Source organism: Elephas maximus, chromosome X (genome assembly GCF_024166365.1).
Source record: "Elephas maximus indicus isolate mEleMax1 chromosome X, mEleMax1 primary haplotype, whole genome shotgun sequence".
NCBI lineage: Eukaryota > Metazoa > Chordata > Mammalia > Proboscidea > Elephantidae > Elephas > Elephas maximus.
This window is the reverse complement of record NC_064846.1, coordinates 86,723,285-86,743,813: the sequence shown is the minus strand read 5'-3', so window position 1 is coordinate 86,743,813 and position 20,529 is coordinate 86,723,285.

The following is a 20,529-nucleotide window of genomic DNA, read 5'->3' as shown; positions in this document are numbered from 1 at the left end:
GATTGGACGTCTGGTTACCTCCATGAAAAACTGCTTCCTTTGCCATGAGGCAAGAAGAACTGGGTGGTGCCATTACTAAAAGTTTTTTTTTTTTTTTAATAGAAGATTCTATAGAAGGATCCTTATCAAAACAGGGAAAAAAAGAATTTCAGATTCTCAATGGAATTCAGATTTCTGGAACCATCTAGGCTGGATGAACTCATGAAACTATTACCTTGAGATAATTTTTAAACTTTAAACATTAAAAATTATCACTGAAGTCTTCTTTGAGCCAAAAAGAATGCCTTGAGCATTGTTATTTCTCGGCCTCTCTCTCTCTCTTTCTCCCTCTCTTCACAAAAGGCCCCAAATAGCTATAACAATTTTAAAAGAAAAAATCAAAGTAGGAGGACTTACCCTTATTTAAAACATACAGCTACAATAATTAAAACACCCTTGTACTGGTATAATAATAGATACATAGACTAATGAAATAGAATTGAGAGTCCAGAAATAAATTCACACATCCATAGTCAATTAATTTTTGACAAGGGGGATGAGTCCATTCCGTGGGGAAAGAAGTGTCTCTTCAATAAATGGTGTCGGGAAAATGGATTTCCACCTACAGAAAAATCAAACAGGACCCATGGCTCACACCATACACAAAAACAAATTTAAAGTGGATTAAGGACTTAATATGAAAATTAAGGCAGGACCAAGATGGCTGACAAGGTATAAGCTTCCACTTATCCCTCTTGCAACAAAGACTCAAAAAAAACAAGTGAATCGATTACATACAGGACAATATACAAACCCTGATCATCAAACACAGAACTAAGGAGTTGACCTGACTGACAGGGGAGCGAAAAGCCACATGCTGAAGCAGTGATCACTTCCGGAGCCAGTGTGCCACACCACAGCCTTGAGCCCTCACAGTTCCCTGGTGCCAGAGTGGTGGGGCTGATTGCAGATTACTGAGATGGGGCAAGCACAGATGCAGGCCTAACCCTCGGGACCAACCTCGGAGGGGGCCCAGCCAATTGACGCAGGCTGCACCCCAATGTGGCTGTCAGGCAAACAAAAAACCACAGGGAAGCAGTGACTAGTTTTGGAGCCTGGAGCGCAGCATCCCAGACAGGAAACCTTGGTGCTGGGCTCTGAACTAAATGTGGAGGAGCTGACTGCGGCCTTCTGAGACGGTGCAAGCACAAGACATAGCCCTAACCCTCTGGGGCAGTCTCAGCGGGGATCCAGCCAGCACACACAAGCTATACACCCCTCTGGAATCTCAGAAAAAACAGTCCTCACGAAACAAGATTAGTAACTTTGTCCATCTTGCCAGTGCTACTCTCTACTATCTATCTGATCCCTCCCCTTCCTGCCCCAGCTGGCTTCATTAACATTGGAATTCCCTGGGCTAGAGAGTGAAGTGCACTGCCAGTTTTTTTCTTCTTTCTTTTCTAACCCATTCTCCTGGACTGAGAAAAGCAGCATTTAACAATCAAAGGAAAAATACTTCCCTGACTTCCCTAAACTGGAATAACAATAGAGAAGCAGCTCCATCCAGGCATAAGAGATCCACAGTCTTTGGCTTTCATCCCTACAGGGAACCAGGTGGCTATTATAATGCAAAGACAATTCTGATAGAGATCTGACTGTAAGTGTTTTAGCTGAACAGTGGAAAGGCAAGTTTTGGAGGTCAGATACCTCTCTACCTATTAAACAGAGCCCTCACTGATCCACACCAGGGAACTGATGGCTGAGGCTCCACCCACACCACCTAGCCACCTGCTAAAGGGAACTGAGGATAGTGAAGCCTACCAATTTATAGAGGTATAAGCATTGGGTGCCTAAGGTTCAGCTGCAGAGCCCACCCACCAGAGCACTCCAGAGAATAGTGCCACTCCTACCTCACTGACACTTGGAGGAAGGCTGTCAGCATCCTGCCCTCCCCGGAGTGTGACCCCCTGCTGCTACTAGAAACTGGCACATACAACCATCACCACTACTTCTCTAAGTTAATAGGTGAGAGCCTATACCACACACTAGGTGACCCACTATCAGGACACCTGAGCTGATTCTATTCAAGAATAGTGAAGGGACTCATAGGCTTATATACCTGATAACAGCTCAGACCAGCTGGCAACAGGACATAAGTGATTCAAAAGCTACAGCAATCAAGATAGTGTAATCTAGTAGCCCACCTGGGTGTATTGTAACAAAACAAAACTAGAAGATAAGACTCAGTGAGCAAATATAAAAGAAAACATTACAATATCTTATAGATGGCTTGGAGACAGCAGTCAATACCAAATCACATAAAGAAGTAGACCATGATTGCTTCTACAAACCCCAAAATCAAAGAATCAAAATCATTCTCAGATGTAGATACATGCCTGGAATTGCCGGATGAGGAATAAAAAAAAACTAATATACAGAATGCTTCAAGACATCAGGGATGACCTCAGAAATGAAATAAGGCAATTTAAAGAAAAAGCCAAGGAACACACAGATAAAGCAGTGAAGAAATAAAAAAGATTATTCAAGAACATAGTGAAAAAATAATAAGCTGCAAGAATCCACAGAGAGACAGCTTTCAGAAATCCAAAAGATTAACAATAAAATTACAGAATTAGATAACTCAGTAGGAAGTCAGAGGAGCAGAATCGAGGAATAGGAATGCAGAGTAGGGGAGATGGAGGATAAGGCAATTGACACCAATATAGTTGAAGAAAAATCAGAAAAAAGAATTAAAAAAAAAAATGAAGAAACCCTAAGAATCATGTGGGATTCTATCAAGAAGTATAATTTGGGTGTGATTGGAGTTCCAGAACAGGGAGGGATAGCAAAAAATGCAGAAAGAATAGTTGAAGATCTGTTGGCAGGAAACTTCCCTGGCATCGTGAAAGATGAAAAGATATCTATCCAAGATGCTCATCAAACCCCATACAATAGATCCCAAAAGAAAATCACCAAGACATATTATCATCAAACTTGCCAAAACCAAAGATAAAGAGAAAATTTTAAAAGCAGAAAAAGATAAACAAAAAGTCACCTACAAAGGAGAATCAATAAGAATAAGTTTGGACTACTTGGCAGAAACCATGCAGGCAAGAAGACAATAGGATGACATATACAGAGCACTGAAAGAGAAAAACTGCCAGCCAAGAATCATATATCTAGCAAAACTCTCTCTCAAATATGAAGGTGAAATTAAGACATTTACAGATAAACACAAGCTTAAAGAATTTGCAAAAACCAAACCAAAACTGTAAGAATTACTAAAGGAAATTCTTTGATCAGAAAATCAGTAATATCAGATACCAACACAACACAAGGTCACAGAACAAAACATCTGGATATCAATTCAGATAGGGAAATCACAAAAACAAAATAAGACTAATTAAAAATAAAATTGCTCAAAACAGAATCATTGATGTCATCATGAAAAAGATGACAATAGTCAAAAAAGAGGGATTAAATACAGGAGGCATAGATCTTCCATATAGAAAGGAAACCAAGACAATATAGGGTGATAAAAGTTAGGTTTTTACTTAGTCAAATAGGGGTAAATATTAAGGTAACCACAAAGAGACCTAACAATTCCATACTTCAAAATAAAAACCAAGATAAACATCACGACTCAGCAAAAATAAATTCAACTACTATGAAAAGGAGGAACACACATTCTACAAAGAAAAACTTCTCAGCACAAAAAAGTAAGTGGAAAATGTAATTGTCCACAACACACAAGAAAGGCATCAAAATGTCAGAACTAAACTTACACTTATCTTTAATTACGCTGAATGTAAATGGACTAAATGCACCAATAAAGAGACAGAGAGTTGCAGACTGGATAAAAAAACATGATCCGTCTATATGCTGCCTACAAGAGACACACCTTAGACTTAGAGACCCAAATAAACTAAAACTCAAAGGACAGAAAAAAATATATCAAGCAAACAACAATCAAAAAAGAGCAGGAGTGGCGATATTAATTTCTGACAAAATAGACTTTAAAGTTAAATCCACCACAAAAGATAAAGAAGGACACTACATAATGATTAAAGGGACAATTTACCAGGAAGATATAACCATATTAAATATTTATGCACCCAATGATAGGGGTGGAAGATTCATAAAACAAACTTTAATAACAGAATTGAAAAACGAGATAGACACCTCCACAATTACAGTAGGAGATTTCAACACACCACTTTCGGTGAAGGATAGGACATCCAGTAAGAAAATCAATAGAGACACGGAAGATCTAATTGTTACCATCAACCGACTTGACCTTGTAGAGTTATACAGAACACTCCACCCAACAGCTAGTGCACATGGAATATTCTCTAGAATAGATCACGTATTAGGTCATAAAATAAGTCTTTGCAGAATCCAAAACATCGAAATATTACAATGCATCTTCTCAGACTGTAAGGCCATAAAAGTAGAAATCAATAACAGAAAAATCAGGGAAAAGAAATCAAATAACTGGAAACCGAACAATACCCTGCTCAAAAAAGACTGCGTTATAGAAGACATTAAGGAGGGAATAAAGAAATTCATAGAATTCAACAAGACTGAAAACACTTCCTATCAAAACCTTTGGGACACAGCGAAAGCGGTGCTCAGAGGTCAATTTATATCAATAAATGCACACATACATAGAGAAGAAAGAGCCAAAAATCAAAGAACTGTCCCTACAACTTGAACAAATAGAAAGAGAGCTACAAAAGAAACTGTCAGGCACCAGAAGAAAGCAAAGAATAAAAATTAGAGCAGAATTAAATGAAATAGAGAATAGAAAAACAATTGAAAGAGTTAACAAGGCCAAAAGCTGGTTCTTTGAAAAATTAACAAAATTGATAAACTATTGGCCAGACTAACTAAAGAAATACAGGAAAAGAAACAAATAATCCAAATAAGAAATGAGATGGGCCATATCACAACAGACCCAACTGGAATAAAAACAATCATATCAGATTACTATGAAAAATTGTACTCTAACGAATTTAAAACCTAGAAGAAATGGCTGAATTCCTAGAAACACACTACCTACCTAAACTAATACAAACAGAAGTAGAAAAACTAAATAGACCCATAACAAAAAAAAGAGATTGAAAAGGTAATCAAAAAACTCCCAAGAAAAAAAGCCCTGGTCCAGACGGCCTCACTGCGGAGTTCTACCAAACTTTCAGAGAAGAGTTAACAGTACTACTACTGAAGGCATTTGAAAGCATAGAAAAGGACGGAATAGTGCCTAACTCATTCTATGAAGCCAGCATAACCCTGATAAAAAAAAACCAGCTAAAGACAACACAAAAAAGAAAATTATAGACCTCTATGCCTCGTGAACATAGATGCAAAAATCCTCAACAAAATTCTAGCCAATAGAATTCAACAACATATCCAAAAAATAATCCACCATGACCAAGTGTGATTTATACCAGGTGCAAGGATGGAAACCCTGGTGGTGTAGTGATTAAGTGCTACAGCTGTTAACCAAGAGGTTGGCAGTTCAAATCTCCCAGGCGCTCCTTGGAAACTCTATGGGGCAGTTCTACTCTGTCCCATAGGGTCGCAATGAGTCGGAATTGACTCGACGGCAGTGGGTTTGGTTTTTTTTTATACAAGAATGGTTCAATATTAGAAAAACAATTAATGTAATCTATCACATAAATAAAACAAAAGACAAGAACCACATAATTTTAACAGTTGATGCAGAAAAGGCATTTGAGAAAGTCCAACACCCATTCATGACAAAAACTCTCAGCAAAATAGGAATTGAAGGAAAATTCCTAAACATAATAAAGGGCATTTATACAAAGCCAACAGCTAACATCATCCTAAATGGAGAGAGCCTGAAAGCATTTCCTTTGAGAACGGGAACCAGACAAGGATGCCCTTTATCACCACTCTTATTCAACATTGTGCTGGAGGTCCTAGCCAGAGTGATAGGCTACACAAAGAAATAAAGGGCATCCAGATTGGCAAGAAAGAAGTAAAATTATCTCTATTTGCAGATGACATGATCTTATACACAGAAAACCCTAAGGAATCCTACAGAAAACTACTGAAACTAATAGTTCAGCAGAGTCTCGGGTTATAAGATAAACATACAAAAAATCACTTGGATTCCTCTACATCAACAAAAGGAACATCAAATAGGAAATCACCAAATCAATGCAATTCACAGTAGCCCGCAAGAAGATAAAATACTTAGGAATAAATCTTACCAAAGATGTAAAAGACCTATACAAAGAAAACTACAAGGTACTACTAAAAGAAACCAAAAGGGACCGACATAAGTAGAAAAACATACCTTGCTCATGGATAGGAAGACTTAACATAGTAAAAATGTCCATTCTACCAAAGCCATCTATAGATACAATGCACTTCAGATCCAAATTCCAACGATATTTTTTAATGACATGGAGAAACATATTACCAACTTCATATGGAATGGAAAGAAGCCCTGGATAAGTAAAGCATTACTAAAAAAAAACAAAGTGGGAGGACTCACTCTACCTGACTTTAGAACCTATTATACCACAACAGTATTCAAAACAGCCTGGTACTGGTATAACAACAGACACATAGGCCAATGGAACAGAATTGAGAATCCAGATATAAATCCATCCACGTATGAGCAGCTGATACTTGACAAAGGCCCAGTGTCAGCTAATTGGGGAAAAGATTGTCTTTTTAACAAATGGTGCTGGCATAACTGGATATCCATCTGCAAAAAAATGAAACAGGGCCCATACCTCACACCATGCACAAAAACTAACTCCAAATGGATCAAAGACCTAAACATAAAATCTAAAATGATAAAGATCATGGAAGAAAAAAGAGGAACAACGTTAGGAGCCCTAATACATGGCATAAACAGAATACAAAACATTACCAAATATGCCGAAGAGAAACCAGATAACCGGGAGCTCCTAAAAATCAAACACCTGTGCTCATCTAAAGACTTCACCAAAAGAGTAAAAGACCACCTGCAGACTGATTCTATCTGTATGCTGAGCAAATAATCTGAGAAGCTGGACTATATGAAGAAGAACGGGGCATCAGGATTGGAGGAAGACTCATTAACAACCTGCCTTATGCAGTTGACACAACCTTGCTTGCTGAAAGTGAAGAGGATTTTAAGCACTTACTAATGAAGTTAAAAGACCGCAGCCTTCAGTTTGGATTGCATCTCAACATAAGGAAAACAAAAATCCTCACAACTGGACCAATGAGCAACATTATGATAAATGGAGAAAAGACTGAAGTTGTCAAGGATTTTATTTTACTTGGATCCACAATCAACACCTATGGAAGCAGCAGTCAAGAAATCAAACGACACATTGCATTGGGTAAATCTGCTGCAAAGGACCTCTTTAAAGTTTTGAAAAGGAAAGATGTCACCTTGAAGACTAAGGTGTGCCTGACCCCAAGCCATGGTATTTTTAATTGCATCAAATGTATGTGAAAGCTGGACAATGAATAAGGAAGACCAAAGAATTGATGCCTTTGAATTGTGGTCTTGGTGAAGAATATTGAATATACCATGGACTGCCAAAAGAATGAACAAATCTGTCTTGGAAGAAGTGTGGCCAGAATGCTCCTTAGAGGCAAGGATGGCGAGACTGCGTCTTACATACTTTGGACATGTTGTCAGGGGGGATCTAGTCCCTGAAGAAGACATCATACTTGGCAGAATACAGGGTCAGCGGAAAAGAGGAAGACCCTCAATGAGGTGGATTGACACTGTGGTTGCAACAATGACCTCAAGCATATCAACGATTGTAAGGATGGCTCAGGACCGGGCAGTGTTTTGTTCTGTTGGGCATAGGGTCGCTATGAGTCGAAACCGACTTGACGGCACCTAACAACAACAGACTGGGAAAAAATTTTCAGCTACGACATCTCCGACCAGCTCCTGATCTCTAAAATCTACATGATTCTGCTAAAACTCAACCACAAAAAGACAAACAACCCAATTAAAAAATGGGCAAAGGATATGAACAGGCACTTCACCAAAGAAGACATTCAGGCAGCTAACAGATACATGAGGAAATGTTCTCGATCATTAGCTGTTAGAGAAATGCACATCAAAACTACAATGAGATTCTATCTCATTCCAACAAGGCTGGCACTAATCCAGAAAACACAATATAATAAATGTTGGAGAGGCTGTAGAGAGATTGGAACACTTATATACTGCTGGTGAGAATGTAAAATGGTACAACCACTTTGGAAATCGATTTGGCACTTCCTTAAAAAGCTAGAAATAGAACTACCATAAAAAAAAATCCCACTCCTCAGAATATATTCTAGAGAAATAAGAGCCTTTACACGAATAGATATATGCACACCCATGTTTACTGCAGCTCTGTTAACAATAGCAAAAAGATGGAACCAACCAAGGTGCCCATCAACGGATGAATGGATAAAGAAATTATGGTATAGTCACACAATGTAATACTATGCATTGATAAAGAACAGTGATGAATCTGTGAAACATTTCATAACATGGAGAAACCTGCAAGGCATTATGCTGACTGAAATTAGTTGCAAAAGGACAAATATTGTATAAGACCACTATTATAAGATCTTGAGAAATAGTTTAAACAGAAGAACACACTCTTTTGTGGTTACGAGAGGGGGGAGGGAGGGAGGGTTGGAGAGGGGTATTTACTAAATAGATAGTAGACAAGAACTACTTTGGGTGAAGGGAAGGAAAACACTCAACACAGTGGAGGTCAGCACAACCGGACTAAACCAAAAGCAAAGAAGTTTACTAAATAAACTGAATACTTTGAAGGTCAGCAAAGCAGGGACAGGGGTTTGGGGACCATGGTTTCAGGGAACATCTAAGTCAATTGGCATAATAAAATCTATTAAGAAAACATTCTGTATCCTACTTTGAAGAGTGGCGTCTGGGGTCTTAAATTCCAGCAAGCAGCCATGTAAGATGCATCAATGAGTCTCAACCCGCCTGGATCAAAGGATAATGAAGAGCACCAAGAACACAAGATAATAACGAGCCGAGACAGAAAGGGCTACATGAACCAGAGACTACATCATCCTGAGACCAGAAGAACTAGATGGTGCCTGGCCACAACCAATGACTGCCCTGACAGGGAACACAACAGAGAACCCCTGCAGGAGCAGGAGAACAGTGGGATGCAGACCCCAATTCTCATAAAAAGACCAGACTTAATGGTCTGACTGAGACTGGAAGGACCCCGATGATCATGGTTCCAAGGCCTTCTGTCGGCCCACTACAGGAACCATCCCTGAAGCCAGCTTGTCAGACATGGATTGGATTGGACAATGGGTTGGAGAGGGATGCTGAGGAGGCATGAGCTACTTGGCTAGGGTGGACACTTGAGACAATGTTGGCGTCTTCTGCCTGGAGGGGAGATGCAAGGGAAGAGGGGCTTAGAAGCTGGCACAATGGTCACGAAAAGAGAGAGTAGAAGGAGGGAGCGGGGTGTCTCACAGGGGGCGGGGAGGGGGAAGTAATTGGGAATATACAAGTTGTGTATAAGTTTTTATGTGAGAGACTGACCTGATTTGTAATCTTTCACTTAAAGCACAATAAAAATTATTTTTTTAAAAAGAAAATTAAACCTATAGAATTTGTAGATGAAAATGCAAGGGCAAGGCTATTGGGCCTAGCTTTTAACAATGGATTATCTAATATAGTAACAAAAGCACAAAGAGCAAAAGACAAGATAAATAAATTGGACCTCATAAAATTTAAAAACTGTTGTTCATCAAAAGATTTTACAAAAAAAGTGAAAAGACAAGCTAACAACTGGGAGAATAGCTTTGGAAATCATATCTGATAAGAATGTAATAATCAAAATATATATAAAATTTTGACAATTTAACAACAAAAAGACAACCAATCAAAAGGTGGGCAAATGAATAGACATTTCACCAAAGAAACAGGAAGAGATCAATGCAGGTACATTAGTTATAATAGATATTAAAACATAATAATAAGATGATAGAAGTGCTAACAGAAAATTCTATGAAAAGACAAATGAGAAAACACCATTATTGACTGGAGGGGTTCGAGGATTTTCCTTAAAAAATGACATTTGGGATGGATCTTAAAGAATATAAAGAATTTTTAGGTTGATAAAGAAGGAACTGCATCCCAGGTGGATGAAATAGGAGTAAAGGTTAAAAAAAAAAAGGAAGAAAAAAAGGGATGTATTTGTAGGACAGTGAATAATCCAGTCTGATTAAAGCATGGGGGTGCAAGAGTGAATTATGGAGGTGCATTAGTATGCATTATGGTGGAAGAAAAAAATAGGTTGTGTTAAATCAATGAAGAGGTTAGAATGACAGGTTAAGGCCCTTGGACTTTAATCTGAAGGAGTTATGAGAGGTTTTGAATAAGCAACAATGTGGTCAGGGTTGGTAGCAATATGTTGGATACTAAGAGCTAGTTTTATTGAAAGCTCACTATATGCCAGGCACTATGCTAGGCTATTTACATTAATTGTTTTATTAAACCTTTTCTAAATAATAATAATAATTGTGCTGTAGTTGCTATTTTTACAGGTGAAGTAACTGAGACTCAGAGGGTTTAAGCACCTTGCCCAAGTATCACATAACTGATTAAGTGAATGATGGACCTTGATTCCAACTCAGGAAGTCTGATATCAGAGTCTTAATACTCTTAATGACTATGCTGTAGTTGTGGGGGTAATTGACTGAGGGAGAGTAAACAGTTAAGTCTATCTTTTTATCATAGTTGTTACTTGAAGGCAGTTATAACTGGAGACATCAAGTAGATAAATTTTCATAAGTATAAAGGAACGAACAGCAATTCAGAGTCCAGCTTTCTGCCATGAGATGATGACAGGACTAGATGTAAGGTTAAAAACAGCTGGGGAGCAATAAAATAAACGTGCTGTACATCTAGGGGCCCCCATGTGTCTGTCAGTTTCTCATACTGTGGGGGTTTGTGTGTTGCTGTGATGCTGGAAGCTATGCCACTGGTATTCGGATACCAGCAGGGTCACCCATGGTGGACAGGTTTCAGCTGAGCTTCCAGACTAAGACAGACTAGGAAGAAGGACCCAGCAGTCTACGTCTGAAAAGAATTAGCCAGTGAAAACCTTATATATAGCAGCAGAACATTGTCTGATATAGTGCCAGAAAATGAGCCCCACAATTTGGAAGACACTCAAAAGATGACTGTGGAAGAGCTTTCTCCTCAAAGTAGAACTGGCCTTAATGACATGGATGGAGTCAAGCTTTCAAGACCTTCATCTGCTGATGTGGCGTGACTCAAAATGAGAAGAAACAGCTACAAATATCCATTAACAATTGAAACATGCAATGTACAAAGTATGAATCCAGGAAAATTGGAAATCGTCAAAAATGAAATGGAATGCATAAACATCGATATCCTAGGCATTAGTGAGTTGAAATGGACTGGCATTGGCCATTTTGAATTGGACGATCACATGGTATATAATGGCAGGAATGACAACTTGAAGAGGAATGGTGTTGCATTCATCATCAAAAAGAACTTTTCAAAATCTATCCTGAAGTACAATGCTGTCAGTGATAGAATAATATCCATATGCCTACAAGGAAGACCAGTTAATATGACAATTATTCAAATTTACGCACCAACCACTAAGATCAAAGATGAAGAAAATGAAGATATTTACCAGCTTCTGCAGTCTGAAATTGATCCAGCATGCAATCAGGATGCATTGATAATCACAGGTGAGTAGATTGCGCAAGTTGGAAACAAAGAGGAAGGATCAGTAGTTAGAAAATATGGCCTGGTGATGGAAACTATGCCAGAGATCTCATGACAGAATTTTGCAAGACCAGTGACTTCATTGTAAATACCTTTTTTCACCAACATAAACAGCGACTGTACATATGGGCCTCACCAGATGGAATACACAGGAATAAAATAGACTACATCTGTGGAAAGAGACGATGGAAAAGCTCAATATCATCAGTCAGAACAAGGCCAGTGGCCGACTGTGGAACAGACCATTCATTGTTCATATGCAAGTTTAAGTTGAAACTGGAGAAAATTAGAAAATTCCACAAGAGCCAAAGTATGACCTTGAGTGTATCCCACCTGAATTTAGAGACCAACCCAAGAATAAATTTGACGTGTTGAACACTAGTGACCGAAGACCAGACGATTTGTGGAGTGATATCAAGGATATCATATATAAAGCAAGAGGTCATTAAAAAGACAGAAAGGAAAGAAAAGACCAAAATGGATCAGAAGAGACTCTGAAACTTGCTCTAGAACGTCAAGCAGCTAAAGCAAAAGGAAGAAATGATGAAGTACAAGAACTGAACGGAAGGTTTCAAAGCGTGGCTCAAAAAGACAGAGTAAAGTAGTATAATGACATGTGCAAAGAGCTGGAGATAGAAAACAAAAAGGGAAGAACATGCTTGGCATATCTCAAGCTGAAAGAACTGAAGAAAAGATTCAAGCCTCAAGTTGCAATAGTGAAGGATTCTGTGGGGAAAATATTAAAGGATGCAGGAAGCATCAAAGAAGATGGTAGGAATATACAGAGTCATTTTACCAAAAGGAACTAGTCGATGTTCAACCATTTCAAGAGGTAGCATATGATCAGGAACCAATGGTACTGAAGGAGGAAGTCCAAGCTGCACAGAAGACACTGACTAATTGGAGTGGGTGGTACCACCAGCCCTCAGGCCCCTGGTATGAGTGGGTGAAGCCTCTGCTTAGGGGGCTGGGCTCTGTCAAATATCACAAATCTGCAGCTTCTCCTTGGCTGCTGCAGTTGAAAACTGGCTTCGGGTGTTTTATTCTAATGAGGGCGTGTGGTGTTGAATCAGTTCATACAGGTCTGGACAGGGGTGAGAGGGCGCTGCAAGCCCATGGACCCTTTATGCTAGTTGCTGGGCAAAGTGGCAGTGAGGCTGGTGTGGGCATGGAGAGCCCTGAGTTCTCGGCTTAGGAGTCATGGCATTTTTTAATACTGAGGGACTGTTGTCAGAGAAGAGTGGGGAGGTTGGGTGGGTGAGGTTAGAAGCTTGCACTTAACTTTTGCAGGTCCACTGCATTCCTACCCAGCTCCAGAGGTGTGTGCAGACTTGCCGCCTCCTGGCCACACCTGATATGGAAAGGCTCTTCCCAGAACAGGAAACTCTGGTGGCCTAGTGGTTAAGGGCTACAGCTGCTAACCAAAAGTTCAGCAGTTCAAATCCATCAGGTGCTCCTTGGAAACTCTATGGGGCAGTTCTACTCTGTCCTATAGGGTCGCTATGAGTTGGAATCCACTCAGCGGCATCGGGCTTGGGCTTCCCTGAACACTGCTGCTTGCCCCAGCCTGCAGGCGCCATGCAGACCCAGCCAAAAGGGTGCTAGTAACCTCGTGACCGGTACTTCACTGCTTTTGAATTGTCTCTCCTTCCACCCTCCTAGTCCAATTCTTCAGCTTTATCTTTGATGATTAGGGCCCCTAGACTGTCATATATAATTGGTTCACTTGTTTTTTCTCCTCTTTGTTGTAAGAGAGACAACAGGAAGCATCTGACTATTCCTCTATCTTGGCCCTGCCTTCCCACAGACAATTTTAATGAACAAGTCAGAACGGCAACTGTGGGGAGGCTGGCTGCTAATCCTATCTTGCAGACGCAGAGCCTTCAGCTGCTGGGGCAGCTACAGCTGGTGCCATGCCAGTGGCTCTGACATCTCCAGTACAATGGAAGTCTGGACAGCTGCAGCTGCCACTCCTGGCAGAGGGACCCCTTCCATGGCTCCTGTTCAGGTGGGCTATACACTAGGTAAAGGCCTGCCTACCCCACACTAGGAGATTTGCTTCATATTGCTACCAAGTCCTTGCAAACTGAGGAAGAGGCAATGATGACTCTGCGCCAGGTGAGAATGAGTGAATGGATATTTAGCCCTGATTGTACATTTCTGGCCTGGACATCATCAGACCCCTCCCCTGGGAAAAAGAAAGTGATGGCAGTAACAACTAGGTGTCCTTCTCCCAGAGGGATGGGACAAGGCAGTTGGATATGCCACACATCCTCTGCCCCCGCAGCTGGGGTCCCCAAATGCAAGGCTATGTTTTATGGTTGTTAGATCCAAGGGATAGATAAAAGTTTGATTGATAGTCTCCTGACTCCAGAAATGTGGGAAAAATGTAAGATAGAGGGGGGCCCCCAAATGAAGGCACTGGAGGCAGGAAAGTACATCCCTGGTGTGGCATGGGCACCACCTGTTAGGTCTGTCCACAAAGAACCAGAGGAGTTGACAGAAATTCACTTGGCTCCAAAAGGAGAGGCAAGGGAACCTGAGGGTAAGAAGGACACCAAAATTGGGCCCACCTCTTCCATGTATCCTGACTTGTCTATGTTAAATCGGAGTAGGGCCAAGGCCATTGTCCTCCTCCAGGGGACTAGAAACCCTATATTCAAATGCAGGTGGAATTTGGGGGAGGTTTTTTTTTTTTTATGCAAACCTACAAGGAGACCTGGTAGTGCAGTGGTTAAGCACTTGGCTGCTAATTGAAAGGTCAGCTGTATGAACCCACCAGCTGCTCCATGGGCAAAAGATGTGGCAGTCTGCTTTTGTAAAGATTACAGTCTTGGAAGCCCCATGGGGGAAGTTCTACTCTATCCTTCAGGGTTGCTACGAGTCAGAGTCAACTTGATGGCAATGAGTTTGGTTCTGGGGTATGCAAACCTACGTGGTCCTGCTAGACACAGGGCTCAACTGACTATTATTCCAGGAGATACAGAAGGGAAAGGAAAACAGGTCCAGCTGAGTGGCTTCAGCCACAGAAGGAAGGTTTGGGAGAGGGAGGTCACGTCTTGCTTGGAGGTTGAGACTTTTGGCCCTATCATGCACCAATGGTGGTGTTTCCCTTTGCCAAATACATTGTTGGTATAGAGCTTCTGCACCAGTGCACAACCAGTATTCATAGATGCCTGAGGGGGTATACTCCCCAAAAAAGACAGATCCTGGAGATTATTGTGGGATGAATTAGCAAAAGTCTGCCCTGGAACTCCTCAAGCCTTGGAAGACAGTACCGCAAAAACAATACCGAATACCAGTTAGAGAAAAGGACAGTACTTCATTAATAAAAGACCTGCTTACAGCAAGTGTCTTACTGGCAGCCATTCCCCCTTTCAATAGCCTGGTATGGTCAGTCATGAAGGCCAGAGGAGCCTAGCCCCCAACTATAGAACTATCACAGGTTGAACACTGAGGTTCCCCATTTGGCCCCATAAACCCTGGTGGTGTAGTGGTTAAGTGCTACAGCTACTAACTAAGAGGTCAGCAGTTTGAATCTGCCAGGCACTCCTTGGAAACTCTATGGGGCAGTTCTACTCTGTCCTATAGGGTCGCTATGAGTCGGAGTCGGCTCGACGGCAGTGGGTTTGATTTTTGTTTTTGGTCCCTGATACAGTGAATGAAACTGAAAATTTATGCTTCAAAGGGAGAATAGAAATGCTGTAGTGGACCTGGCAATTTTTTTTTTTGGATACCTCTTCAGAAAGAAGATCAAGATCAGTTTGCCTTCATGTGAGGTGGCTTACAACGTACCTTTACAGTGCTCCCCCAGGGCTACTTCAACTTCCCCACCATGTGCCACCAGTGGTTGGGGCAGGATTTTGCCGGAATAACATGGCCTGAAAAAAAAACATTGCCATCGAGTCAATTCCGACTCATAGCGACCCTATAAGACAGACTAGAACTGCCCCATAGAGTTTCTAAGGAGTCCCTGGTGGTTTTGAACTGCCAACCTTTTGGTTAGCAGCCATAGCACTTAACCACTACGCCACCAGGGTTTGAAAGGGTACAGTGTATACATGATGTGCTGCTGGTTGGAGAAACTGAATTAGCAGTAGTGGCCACACTATAGAAAATGTTTGAGACCCTATAAAACAACGAATGGGCTGTCAACCAAGACAAAATCCAGGGTCCAACAAAGAAGATAACCTTTTGGGGGCACGTATGGGCAGCAGACAGAAGCAAATTCCCAATCCAGCCCGGGAAAAGCTACTATACCTCAGGGGCCCCCCTCTAAAAAAAAGGCACAACTCATTTGCCTTTTTGCCTATTAGAGACAGCACATTGCCCACTTAGGAATTTTTGTGGCTTCCTTATACCAAGTGACCAGAAAAGCAGGACACCTCCAATGGGATACAAAACAAGAGCAGGCATTCCAAGATTTTAAAAAGATGGTGGCAACTGCTCTGATATTAGAACCCCGGGATTCAGGCTCTCCCTTTGAACTCCAGGTTATCAGCCACACAAACTCATGCTGATCGAAGGCCTCTACTGGTACCCGACAGCCTTTAGGTTTCTGGACTAGGAAGTTACCAGAGGCAGCCACTCAGTACGCCTCTTTTGAGAGGCAATTTACTTGCAAGCTATTGGGCCCTCATTGACACTAAACGAATTACTCAGGAATCAGAGGTGCTCATGTGCCTGGAAATTCCTATCATGTCCTGGTAATGGGGAGTCCAGATACCCACCCTAAAGGAACCCAACAATAGAGCATTGTTAAATGGAAATGGTACATTCAAGACCAAGGATACCTTGTGCTCCCGGGAGTGTTCAGACTCCATAAATTGGTAGCCAGTGTCCCAACAGAAGAATAGGACTCAGAGGAAACCCTTCATATTATGTTGTCTCCCAAAGCACAATGGCGACTGTGGCTTGAAGATGCCCCCCCAGGATGGGCAATGATGGTTTACCGATGGCTCAGCTAAGCTCAAACCCTCCAGGGTACATTGGGCAAGCAGCCAGTTTCCCTGCCCACCAGACAACTGGAAAGAGAAAAAGCTCTCCATGGGCTGTGGTTATGGTCCTATAGCACTCCTTACCAGCATCTCCTGTTTACATTTTCACTGACTCTTGAGCAGTGGCCAATGGGCTGACAGTGAGGTCGGGTGCCTAGAGGGACACAGATTGGAAATTAAAGGCTCTGCTATCTGGAGAGTGAGAGCTATGGCAGCAGCCGAATGATTGGCCAGGAACTATATTTGTCACTTACGTTGATGCTCATGGCTGAGGTCTTCACAAAGATCCAAACCCATAGAATCAAAGAGTCAATCATGCTTGCACCAAGGCCTTGTTCTCTCAGCCCACAGAGGATGAAGTCTCACCTGGAAAGACTCCCATCAAAGAAGAGTACCAGAGTGAAGACACGGATTAAGAAGACATCACGGACCAGCGATCAAGGAGATCAAGGAGCTATCTCAACAATCATCAGAAGCTAGCTAGATTCATTACTGCATGGACCCTGAATCCTGAGACTATGTCTGCCAGCCACCAATCATGGTGTTGTTTTGACTCATTTAGAAGCTTGTACTGCTGTATACCAGGGCAAAGCCTGCCAGCTATAAACCTGTACTTCCACAAGGCATCTGAGCAACATACCCCAAGAAGGAGTACGGGCTAGATGTTGGCAGGTAGATTTCATAGGACCTCTGCTGCTCTCACAAGGCCATGTCTATGCCCTAATAGCAATGGACACCTTTCAGGATATGGTATGGCTTTTCCTGCTAGATGAGCAAATGCAGTGTACACTTGAGGAACTTTAGATAAAAGACTCTGTCAAAGTGTTTGGGTATCCAGAGGGGCTTACTCCCAATCCCTTAGGCAATACTTAACACTACTTTATGGACCATATGGGCTTATTAGGGGCAATATTTCGCATGGGGCTATACAGCATACAAAATGTTGCAAAGTAAACTGGACAGGGAACTGTTATGTTTGTTATAGAGTCCCTACTTTGACTTTGCATTCTCAACTCCCTGGAGGCTGATTCAGGTATCAGCTCCAGGGAGCAGATCAAACTGAGACTAGAAAACAAATCTCTGCCCATTCACATGCAGCACTCAATAAAAAATGAAGGAAAAAAAAAAAACTACAAAGGGGACACTTATGGGATGTTTTACTATGGGAATCATCCCATTTGTAACTAGTGATGCCATCTCATGTGTAGAGAGATATATCATCCACCTCCAAATAGTTTCAGAACCAATTGCATTAAAACTAGAAGATGCCATAAATAATCTTGGAGGAGCACTAGATAAACTAAACAGAGAAGTGGCACAGATATGCTCTCTCTCTCTCCAAGATAATCTGGCCTTAGACTATCTCCTAGCCTCTTTGGGAAAGTTTTGTGCTTTAGTGGGGGTCATGGTTATGTATTTTTGTAAACAATAAAAAAAATTAGCTACCATGAAATATGCCTAAAACCCTGGCCAGGCAAAGAGCCCAAGCTGCCTATGTACTTCCAAACAGTTTTTTACAAGACCTGTTCAGTTGATTACCATCTGGATGGGGTGCATGGTTGTGTTCAAACCTCCAGACAGGTTTGGCCATCCAACTGGGAATTACCTTAATTATGGGACTGGTTAAATGTGTCATAACTCTCCTTCAATGCTGTTACACCAAAACAGTGGCTGTCATTAAGAGACAGAGGGATACCAGCTTAAGCCTTCACCTATGAGGAAGCTGCTAGGCGTATGACAAACAGATTAAGATAAAAGTTTTAGGAGGCACTAGAATCAAGGACGGTGTACTGAAGGAAAGCCATTGTTTTGTGAGATTTGTTGCTTTGTGAGATTCACTTCCTGCCATCTCCACGACTACTTAATATGACCCCAGTGGAGGTAGTTTCTCCTGGTGACTTTATTCCTGCTATATCATTAATCAGAAAATGCAGGTTTACAAACACTATAAAGATCATAGAAGAAAAAGTAGGATCAATGCTAGAGGCCCTAATACATGGCATTAACAGGATACAATCCATAACCAAAAACACACAAACTCCAAAAGGGAAGCTAGATGACTGAGTCTTCTAAAAATTAAACACTTATGCTCATCAAAAGATTTCATCAAAAGAGTAAAAAGAGAACCTACAAACTGGGAAAAAAATTTTGGCTATTACAAATCCCACAAAGGTTTAATCTCTAAAACCTATAGGAAAATCCAACACCTCCGCAACAAAAAGACAAATTGTTGTTGTTAGGTGCCATCGAGTTGGTTCCAACTCATAGCAACCCTATGAACAACAAAACAAAACACTGGCCCAGTGCTGCGCCATCCTCACGATCATTGTGCTTAAGCCCATTGTTGCAGCCACTGTGTGAGTTCATCTCTTTGAGGGTCCTCCTGTTCTTTGCTGACCCTCTACTTTACCAAGTATGATGTCCTTCTCCAGGTGATTGATCTATCCTGACAATGTGGCCAAAGTACGTGAAACGTAGTCTCACCATCCTTGCTTCTAAAAAGGAGCATTCTGGCTGTACTTCTTCCAAAACAGATTTGTTCATTCTTTTCGCAGTCCATGGTATATTTAATACTCTTCTCCAACACCACAATCCAAAGGTGTCAATTCTTCTTCAGTCTTCTGTATTCATTGTCCAGTTTTCACATGCATAGGAGATGATTGAAAACACCATGCCTTGGGTCAGGCACACCTTTGTCTTCAAGGGGACATCTTTGCTTTTCAACACTTTAAAGAGATCTTTTATAGCAGATTAGCCCAATGCAATGCGTCTTTTGATTTCTTGACTGCTGCTTCCATGGCTGTTGATTGTGTATCCAAGTAAAATAAAATCCTTGACAACTTCAATCTTTTCCCCATTTATCATGATGTTGCTCATTGGTCCAGTTGTGGGGATTTTTGTTTTCTTTATGTTGAGCTACAATCCATACTGAACGCTGTAGTCTTTAATCTTCATCAGTAAGTGCTTCAAGTCCTCTTCACTTTTGGCAAGCAAGGTTGTGTCATCTGCATAACGCAGATTGTTAAAGAGTCTTCCTGAAATCCTGCTGGACCATTCTTCTTCATATGGTCCAGCTTCTTGGATTATTTGCTCAGCATACAGATTGAACAGGTATGGTAAAAAGATACAACATTGACGCACACTTTTTTTTCTCCACCTCCTCTGCCTTAAAAAAAAATTTTATTGTGCTTTAAGTGAAAGTTTATAAATCAAGTCAGTCTCTCATACAAAAATTTATATACACCTTGTTGCTCTCCCCCTAATGAGACAGCACATTACTTCTCCTTACTCTCTATTTTCGTGTCCATTCAACCAGCCTCTGACCCCTCTGCCCTCTCATCTCCCCTCCAGACAGGAGCTGCCCACATAGTCTCATGTGTCTACTTGATCCAAGAAGCTCACTCCTCACCAGTATCATTTTCTCTCCCATAGTCCAGTCTAATCCCTGTCTGAAGAGTTGGCTTTGGGAAGGGTTCCTGTCTTGGGCTAACAAAAGGTCTGGGGACCATGATCACCAGGGTCCTTCTAGTCTCAGCCCGACCATTAAGTCTGGTCTTTTTATGAGAATTTGAGGTCTGCATCCCAGTGCTCTCCTGCTCCCTCAGGGGTTCTCTGTTGTGTTCCCTGTCAGGGCAATCATCGGTCGTAGCCAGGAACCACCTGGTTCTTCTGGTCTCAGGATGATGTAGTCTCTGGTTTATGTGGCCCTTTCTGTCCCCTGGGCTCATAATTACCTTGTGTCTTTGGTGTTCTTCATTCTCC